The sequence below is a fragment of the Capricornis sumatraensis genome, chromosome 16 (genome assembly GCF_032405125.1).
Source record: "Capricornis sumatraensis isolate serow.1 chromosome 16, serow.2, whole genome shotgun sequence".
NCBI lineage: Eukaryota > Metazoa > Chordata > Mammalia > Artiodactyla > Bovidae > Capricornis > Capricornis sumatraensis.
This window is the reverse complement of record NC_091084.1, coordinates 3,467,661-3,478,288: the sequence shown is the minus strand read 5'-3', so window position 1 is coordinate 3,478,288 and position 10,628 is coordinate 3,467,661.

Sequence of the window (10,628 nt, the reverse complement as noted above, 5' to 3'; positions counted from 1 at the left end):
TTTGCTTGTCTGTAAACCTTTTGATTTCTCCTTCATATTTGAATGAGATCCTTGCTGGCTACAGTAATCTGGGCTGTAGGTTATTTCCTTTCATCACTTTAAGTATGTCTTGCCATTCCCTCCTGGCCTGAAGAGTTTCTATTGAAAGATCAGCTGTTATCCTTATGGGAATCCCCTTGTGTGTTATTTGTTGTTTTTCCCTTGCTGCTTTTAATATTTGTTCTTTGTGTTTGATCTTTATTAATTTGATTAATATGTGTCTTGGAGTATTTTGCCTTGGGTTTATCTTGTTTGGGACTCTTTGGGTTTCTTGGACTTGGGTGATTATTTCCTTCCTCATTTTAGGGAAGTTTTCAACTATTATCTCCTCGAGTATTTTCTCATGGTCTTTCTTTTTGTCTTCTTCTTCTGGGACTCCTGTGATTCAAATGTTGGAGCGTTTAATATTGTCCTGGAGGTCTTTGAGATTGTCCTCATTTCTTTTAATTCGTTTTTCTCTTTTCCTCTCTGATTCATTTATTTCTACCATTCTATCTTCTACTTCACTAATCCTATCTTCTTCCTACTATATGTTGCCTCCAGGGTGTTTTCTATCTCATTTATTGCATTATTCGTTATATATTGACTCTTTTTTATTTCTTCTAGGTCCTTGTTAAACCTTTCTTGCATCTTCTCAGTCCTTGTCTCCAGGCTATTTATCTGTGATTCCATTTTATTTCAAGATTTTGGATCATTGTTCGGAATTCTTTCTCAGGTAGATTCCCTATCTCATCCTCTTTTGTTTGGTTTGGTGGGCATTTATCCTGTTTCTTTACCTGCTGGATATTCCTCTGTCTCTTCATGTTGTTTGTATTGCTGCGTTTGGGGTGGCCTTTCTGTATTCTGGCGGTTTGTGGAGTTCTCTTTGTTGTGGAGTTTCCTCGCTTTGGGTGGGGTTGTATCAGTGGCTTGTCAAGGTTTCTTGGTTAGGGAAGCTTGTGTCGGTGTTCTGGTGGGTGGAGCTGGATTTCTCCTCTCTGGAGTGCAATGAAGTGTCCAGTAATGAGTTCTGAGATGTCAGTGGTTTTGGACTAACTTTGGGCAGCCTGTATATTGAAGCTCAGGGCCGTGTTCCTGTGTTGCTGGAGAATTTGTGTGGTATGTCTTGCTCTGGAACTTGTTGGCCCTTGGGTGGTGCTTGGTTTCAGTGTAGGTATGGAGGTATTTGATGAGCTCCTATCGATTAATGTTCCCTGGAGTCAGGAGTTCTCTGATGTTCTCAGGATTTGGACTTAAGCCTCCTGCTTCTGGTTTTCAGTCTTATTTTTACAGTAGTCTCAAGACTTCTCCTTCTACACAGCACCATTGATAAAATATCTAGGTTAAAATGAAAAGTTTCTCCACTTGAGGGACACCCAGAGAGGTTCACAGAGTTATATGGAGAAGAGAAGAGGGAGGAGGGAGTTAGAGGTGTCCCAAATGAGATGAGGTGGAATCAGTAGAGGAGAGACTAAACTAGCCAGTAATCACTACCTTGTGTGTGCTCCACTGTCTGGACCGCTCAAAGATGTTCACAGAGTTATACAGAGAAGAGAAGAGGGAGAAAGGAGACAAGTGGCCAGAAGGATAAAAGGAGAGGAATGAAAAGGAGGGAGACAGATCCAGCCAGTAATCAGTTCCCTGAGTGTTTTCCACCATCTGGTACACACAGAGATTCACAGAGTTGGGTAGAGAAGAGAAGGGGGAGGGAGGAGACAGAGGCGACCTGGTGGAGAAAAAGGAGAGTCCAAAGGAGGAGAGAGAAGTCAAGCCAGTAATCTCACTCCCAAGTAATAATGGGTACTGAAGATTGGATTTTTAAAAGTACAAAATTGATAACAAATACCAAAAAGCAAATATTTAAAATCTACAATAGAGGTTGGATTTTCAAAAATACAATATTAAAGTAAACAAGAAGAAGAAGAAGAATAAAAAAAAAAAACAAAGTCACAAAAATGATTGAAAAATATATATATATGAAGTTTGCTTTAAAAAATAGGGTTTTTTTAAAAGTAATAGTAGGTCATAAAAATGAAAATTAAAGGAGTAATAGAGGACTTAAAAATTTAAAAATGTTAAAAAAAAGGGAAAAAAACAGAATGATCATAAAAAGAGTAAAAATATATCTAGGACTTTCTCTGGTGTTGTTGTGGGCAGTGTGGGGTCAGTTCATTTTTGGATAGTTCCTTGGTCTGGCTTATATTTCTCAAGATGTATAGGCCCCTTCCTCTGTAGTCGGTTCTAACTACAGAGTTTTAATCTATTGCACCTGTCACTTCCAACGTGGTTCCCTGTTTTAGCTTCTTCTGTCTACTGGTCTCTTCAGTGCCTGATTTCCGCCCTGACACGGTTGGGAAGTGGGGGGGGGGGGGCGGTGGTGGACACTTTTTTTAGGCTCACTTGTTCAGTCGTGCTGTGGGGAGGGAGGGATGCTGCAAACAAATAACACTGGCATGTGCTTGCAGTGTCTCAGCCACACTGGGCCTGCCCTCGCTCACGGCGCGTGTGCCCTCTCTGCTCACACAGCTCATGCTCTAGGTTGATATGCTGGGAACCTTCTGAGGCTCACCCAGGGCTGCATGCACCTCCCAGGTCTAAGCCACTCAGGTTCAGGCACTCGGGTAGTCCTCAGAGGCGCAGACTCCGTTGGGCCTGTGTTTTGTGCCCTTCCCAGGTCCGAGAAGCTCAGGTGAGGAGGTGTTTGGTGAGTGCAGTCGCTGCGACTTTTCATCTCTCCTGTCCCTGCTGCTCAGTTTTCTGGGTGTACAACCAGCACACCTTCTCAGGCGGTTGATGACTGTCCAGAACCCCAAGAAGTCTTAGTTGGCAAAGAAGCCTGCTTGCAGTTTGGTAGATAATGTCTCTCTGGGGCTGCCATTTCCCCCTTCTGGCTCTGGCTCCCTGTCACCAGAGGGGGATGGTCTGCAGCCGGCTAATTCTGTTCAGTCCTTTGTTCTGTGTGCGGTTCAGTTGGTGTCTTAGGGCTTTTTGCATGGTAGCTATCCCACAGTCTGGTTTGCTAGCCCAAGTTAGTTCGCTCTGATTACCCTTGGGGCATTCAGGCCCAATCCTTACTCTAAGCAATGCAGCCTGTGCCTCCCTACCCAGCCCCCACTTGCTAGTGGTGGAAGCAGGCGTCTGTGCTGCTTCTCCGCTGGGGGAGTTACCATTGGGCTCGTAATCTGTGGATTTTAATTATTTATTTATTTTTCCTCCATGTTATGCTGCCCTCTGTGCTTCCAAGGCTCACCACAGACTCGGCAGTGAGAGTGTTTCCTGGTGTTTGGAAACTTCTCTCTTTTTAAGACTCCCTTCCTGGGATGGAGCTGTGTCCCTACCTCTTTTGTCTCTTTTTTTGTCTTTTATATTTTTTCCTACCTCTTTTGAAGACAATGGGCTGCTTTTCTGGGTGCCTGATGACCTCTGCTGGCATTCAGAAGTTGTTTTGTGGAATTTACTCAGCGTTTAAATGTTCTTGTGATGAATTTGTGGGGGAGAAAGTGATCTCCCCGTCCTATTCCTATGTCATCTTAAGACCGCCTCCCTTCTTTTTATTAATTAATTAATTTTACTTTACAATATTGTATTGGTTTTGCCATGCATTGACTTGAATCTGCCATGAGTGTACATGTGTTCCCCATCCTGAAACCCCCTCCCACCTTCCTCTCTATCCCATCCCTCTGGGTCATCCCAGTGCACCAGCCCTGAGCACCTTGTATCATGCATCAAACCTGGACTGGAGATTCGTTTCACATATGATATTTTACATGTTTCAATGTCATTCTCCCATATCATCCCGCCCTCGCCTTCTCCCACAGAGTCCAAAAGGCTGTTCAATGCATCTGTGTCTCTTTTCCTGTCTCACATACAGGGTTTTTATTACCATCTTTCTAAATTCCACATATATGCATTAGTATACCGTATTGGTGTTTTGTTTTTTGGCTTACTTCACTCTGTATAATAGGCTCCAGTTTCATCCACCTCATTAGAACTGATTCAGATGTATTCTTTTTAATGGCTGAATAATATTCCATTGTGTATACGTACCACAGCTTTCTTATCTATTCATCTGCTGATGGACATCTGGTCAAAGCTATGGCTTTTCCAGTAGTCATGTATGGATGTGAGAGTTGGATTATAAAGAAGGCTGAGCACTGAAGAATTGATGCTTTTTGAACTGTAGTGTTGGATGTTTTTGAACTGTGGTATTCTGGTTCCTTTTTTTGGAGAATGGTATTAAAAACCAAGTATTGGGTGCTAGAGGTACCCATTGTCACTGGATTGTCTTTAGAACCTTCCAGAAGACTGAAGAAATATATACATGTTTATTAACTTTGTGCATGCACACATATCTATAAATATTTCTGTATGTAACTATTTAACTTATTAAGGTAGACATGAATCCATACTGATATCTCCAACTTTAATCCATTGTCAAATGGATCATTTTAACCTCCTCTCCTTGCATATATCCCTTGCATTGTAAATTTCCACTCCAACAGTGAGAAATCTATCTGAAACCATTTGCTATCCTTTGACTTAACTGTTCAATCCCAGTGTATATGTAGAGTAGTAGGAGAGATAAGGGTCCTACTTGACGGGGTGACTTCATTCTCTCTGGTATGGGCAGGTGGTTAAAGCCAACTTTTTCTTCTAGGTGCTCTCAAGGGATCTGCAGGAACTTTTCAAGGCCCCAACCATCAGTCACAATCCTCAAAACAAAAGAGATGCATTTGATTCTCTGAAACTCTTTGCCCTCAACCTTCAATTCACATTCTGTACTTCAAGTTCTTCCTCATAGCTCCAGCCACACTCTCTTTCTCCCACGTGATCCATGCTTTGTTCACAGAAAACACTGGCACACCTTTTTCTATGTGTTGTGCTGTGTTTAGTCACTCAGTCATGTCCAACTCTTTGAGATCCCATGGACTGCAGCCTGCCAGGCTCCTCTCTCCATGGGGATTCTCCAGGCATGGGTTGTCTACTGGAGTGGGTTGTCAAGCCCTCCTTAAGGGAATCTTCCCAACCCAGGGACTGAACTGAGGTATCCAGCATTGCAAGCAGATTCTTACTGTCCGAGCCACCAGAGAAGCCCAAGGATACTGGAGTGGGTAGCTTATCCCTTCTCCAGGGAATCTTCCTGACCCAGGACTGAACTGGTGTCTCCAGCATTGCAGGCAGATTCTTTGCCAGCTGAGCCACCAGGGAAGCCTGTCTTTCTCTGTACATTAGAGCCATGCAGGCTCTTGTAGCCCAGTGGTCTTCTGTTGGCTACACCACCTAGCAATGTCAGTCCTTATCCTTCCTTCCATGATGGCCTGAAATCAGACACCTGTCCACAGTACCCCCAGGCTCCAGAGGACTCATATCAGGCTCTCAACGAAGCTCCTTCATTAGGATTGAGAAGAGAATAAAACCTCACTTCCTATCTGAAGCGGCAGTTGGGGATGGAGGGGAACTAATAGGTAACATCTCTCTTCAAATAAATGTTTTCCATAAATTTCTCTCCCTCTTCAAATCCAAGTCCTCTGTAAATCCTTGATTTAGGAAGAGAAAGTATGATTTGAACTTTGTCTCACATTCATTTTAGCGTCCATCTGCTAGCCATGGAATTGGTTGCTCAGTGAAACTAAAACCAGAAGGGTCCAACTTTATATGTAACATAAGAATCAGAGTTTCTGGGAATCAGAAGCTTCTAGCCTTGACAGGGCACCAGTACTCGATCCAGACATAGTCACTTCAAAGAAAGCAGTATCTCTGAACCAAAATATGCTACATGTGTGTTTAGATCTTAAATAGTTAAAGTAATCTTACCAATCAGAGATTTGGTTTTCTTTCTGGGGGAGCTAAATCTCTTCTCTCCTTTATTTTACAAAGTTTTGCTGGTGCACTTTTTCTCACCTAAATTTTTGCTTTATTAAAGTTTATTTTTTTTACCTCTGTCAGACCCTAAGTATTTGTTAGGTCTTTGGAACTTTTTCCTTCTTATAAGCTATAGAAAACAGAAAATAAATCTTTTTAAATTGCACTCTCATCCTACAAATATTCTAATCACTAATTCATTATATATATGTAATATATTACATTATATATAAAACATGAAAGTTTATATTATATATATTACATATATATATAGTAGATGCTTTAAGATTGTCTATGTATATAAAGACAGTTCTATTTCTTTCTAATATATATGACTTTTACATCTTTTACTTCTCCTATTGTTCTAACTAGATTTTCCTGTACAATAGTGAATAGAAGTGGTGAGCATGAATTTCAGACATTGTATTTTTCAGTTTTAAAATTTTCACTTAGTTCCAGATTTTGACCATTCAAGTGGGTGTATAGTGGTAACTCTCATTGGTGTTTGAACTTGCATTTCCCTGATGACCAATAATTTGGAGCATCTTTTCATATGCTCATTTTTCTGTGTGTGTATCTTCTTTGGTGAGGTGTCTATTGAGTTCTTTGGCCCATTTTTTAATCACATTGTTTTTTTATTTTTGAGTTTTAAGAATTTTATTTTATTTTATTTTATTTTTTTTATGCATGAAATGTTCATGGCAATAGTCTTCATAAAAGCCAAAATGCAGAAATAACCTAAATATCCATGAACTAGTGAATGAATAAACAATCTATGATATAATCACATAAAGGCATATTATTATTCATAAAAACAAAGTATCAATACATGTTATAATATAGACAAATCTTCCAAACTTTATGCTAAGCAAAAGAAGTCTTAGTAGAAGGTCATATATTATTGATTCTATTTATATGGTATCCAGACTAGGCAAATCCACAGAAACAGAAAGTAGATCAGGGGTTGCCAGTGGTTGAGAGATAGGAGTAATTGGAAACAGAAGGTTATTTGAAGGAGGCTGGAAGACAATGGACCCATATCCATCTTCCACTTGGTTCTGTACATCTACAGGAGCAGAAGATGGTGAAAGCATCAACTTCCAATTTCTCTTGGTGATTCCAGCACTATCTGGCGTGACTTCAGGGGTAAGTACCCACTATGTCATGCTTCTCAGTGACTGAAATACCAGCTGTGCTTTCTCTCACTCACTCTACTCCCTGCCTTCCAAACACCTGCTGTGCCCTCACATGCTGTCTCCACAAGACTGAGCATCCCCATGAGGCATTCTCCATCAGACGTCCACATCTGAACTACGGGCATGGCCCTCAGTGGTCTGCGCAGTAGCCGTTAATGCCACTCTCAGCGTTTCCAGCCCTAGTCCACCGGACTTCTACTTCACCCTTCTGCTTTCTGGCATCATCACTTCTAATAATGTCTCTCAGACCAAAAGATACTGTTTTCTACACTGATGATTTCTTCATATCAGTTGTCCTTTTTGCTCCTTCAGACTTTCAAGGAGTTTTAAGAATTTTAACAGTCCTTCATCAGATATTCTTTCCAAATAGTTTCTTCCAGTCTATGGCTTGTCTTCTTAGTCTCCTGGCATTCTCCTTCACAGAGGAGATGTTGTTTTAAATAATTTAGTCCCATTTTAATAATTTTTATCTTCAACAGCAATTACTAGAGCTTTTTATGCCACCAGTATAGAAATGCCATTCTTTTCTTATTTGATTATTTTTTGTAATTTCTATTCATTTGCTGAGATTATCAATCTGTTCATTCATTCTGCATATGTTTTCTTATAAAATATTTGAATAGTTATAATGGTGGCTTTAAAGTTCCTTATCTGCTAATTGCAGCATCTAGGTCATTTCAGAACTGGTTTCTTTTGTATGATTTTTCTCTAACATATGGGTTACATTTTTATGTTTCTTTTCATTCCTACTGATTTGAGATTGATTATACACTGGATACATAATGCTGTGTTGAAGAGATGCTGTATTTTATGTTCCTCTGAAGGATTTTATTTTTCTTATTTTGGTCTACTTCTGCTGCTGCTAAGTCGCTTCAGTCATGTCCAACTCTGTGCGACCCCATAGACGGCAGCCCACCAGGCTCTTCTGTCCCTGGCAAGAACACTGTCTCCAGGCAAGAACACTGGAGTAGGTTGCCATTTCCTTCTCCAATGCAGGAAAGTGAAAAGTGAAAGTGAAGCTGCTCAGTCATGTTTGCCTCTTTGCGACCCCATGGACTGCAGCTTACCAGGCTCCCTCGTCCATGGGATTTTCCAGGCAAGAGTACTGGAGTGGGGTGCCACTGCCTTCTCCACTTATTTTGGTCTAGCAGGCAGTTAACCTTGATATCCCGTGAGGTGCACAGCAGCTGAAATCTTTTCTGTGTCCCTCCGACTTCCACCCACTGCCTATCACCTGGGGCTGCCCTAAAACTTCTATAGTTTAGTGGGTTGCCAACAAGTTTGGCTCAGTTTATGTTGTGGTTTTTTGGTTCACCCCTTCTGTAACTTCTCCACAGTTTCTCCCCCTAACTTTCTAGCTACTCCACAAGCCCTGCCCTTCATCTTGTGCTATCTTATAGAGTAAGGTGTTGGCTTTCTACTACCCCAAGTTTCTTGCACATTGGGGAATGTCAGTAGACAAAGAGCCTCACAAATCACACTATTTGTAATTGTTGAATTTTAAGTGTGTACTCTTGTACACTCAGTGACAGCGATGGTGCAGAAGCAGGGCAGCCACGACAATGCATGAGCACGGCCGAGAGAAGCTACCCCGGGCTGGGGGTCAGGAGCAGCGGCCAAGAGGAGCTATCCCCATCCGAGGTAAGGAGCAGTGGCTGTGCTTTGCTGGAACAACCGTGAAGAGCGACCCCACATCCAAGCTAAGTGAAACCCAAATAAGATGGTAGGCACTGAGAGAGGGGATCAGAGGGCAGACAGATTGAAACTACAATCACAAACATCTAGCCAATCTGATCACATGGACCACAGCCTTGTCTAAATCAATGAGACTAAGCCATGCTGTATGGGGCCACCCAAGACGGACGGCTTATGGTGGAGAGGTCTGACAGAATGTGGTTCCCTGGAGAAGGGAATGGCAAACCACTTTGGTATTCTTGCCTTGAGAACCCCATGAACAGTATGAAAAGGCAAAAAGATAGGACACTGAAAGATGAACTCCCCAGGTTGGTAGGTGCCCAATATGCTACTGGAGATCAGTGGAGAAATAACTCCAGAAACAATGACGGGATAGAGCCAAAGCAAAAACAACACCCAATCGTGAATAGCACTGGTGATAGAAGCAACGTTTGATGCTGTAAAGAGCAATATTGCATAGGAACCTGGAATGTTAGGTCCATGAATCAAGGCAAATTGAAAGTGGTCAAATAAGAGATGGAAAGAGTGAAAGTCAACATTCTAAGAATCAGCGAACTAAAATGGACTGGAATGGGTGAATTTAACTCAGATGACCATTATATCTACTACTGTGGGCAGGAATCCCTTAGAAGAAATGGAGTAGTCATCATAATCAACAAAAGAGTCTGAAATGCAGTACTTGGATGCATTCTCAAAAATGACAGAATGATCTCTGTTCGTCTCCAAGGCAAACCATTCAATATCACAGTAATCCAACTCTATGCCCCATCCAGTAATGCTAAGAAACTGAAGTTGAACAGTTCTATGAAGACCTACAAGACCTTCTAGAACTAACACCCCCAAAATATGTCTTTTTCATGATAGGGGACTGGAATGCAAATGTAGGAAGTCAAGAAATATCTGGAGTAACAGGCAAATTTGGCCTTGGAGTACAGAATGAAGCAGGGCAAAGGTTAATAGAGTTCTGCCAAGAGAATGCACTGATCATAGAAAACACCCTCTTCCAACAACACAAGAGAAGACTACACGTGAATATCACCATATGGTTGACACCAAAATCAGATTGATTATATTCTTTGCAGCTAAAGATGGGAAAGCTCTATACAGTCAGCAAAAACAAGACCAGGCGCTAACTGTGGATCACATCATGAACACCTTATTGCAAAAATCAGACTGAAATTGAAGAAAGTGGAGAAAACCACTAGACCATTCAGGTGTGACCTAAATCAAATCCCTTATGATTATACAGTGGAAGTGAGAAATAGATTTAAGAGACTAGATCTGGTAGATAGAGTGCCAGATGAACTATAAGTGGAGGTTCATGACATTGTACAGGAGACAGGAATCAAGATCATCCTCAAGAAAAAGAAATGCAAAAAAGCAAAATGGCTGTCTGGGGAGGCCTTACAAATAGCTGTGAAAAGAAAGGAAGCTAAAAGCAAAGAAGAAAAGGAAAGATATACTCATTGAATGCAGAATTCCAAAGAATAGCAAGGAGAGATAAGAAAGCCTTCCTCAGGGATCAATGCAAAGAAATAGAGGAAAACAACAGAATGGGAAAAACTAGAGATCTCTTCAAGAAAATTAGAGATACTAAGGGAACATTTCATGTAAAGATGGTCTCCATAAAGGACAGAAATTGTAGGGACCTAACAGAAGCAGAAGATATTAAGAAGATGTGGCAAGAATACACAGAAGAACTCCACAAAAAAGGTCTTCATGACCAAGATAATCATGATGATGTGATCACTAATCTAGAGCCAGACATCCTGGAATGTGAAGCCAAGTGGGCTTTAGGAAGTATCACTACGAACAAAGCTAGTGGAGGTGATGGAATTCCAGTGGAGCTATTTCATA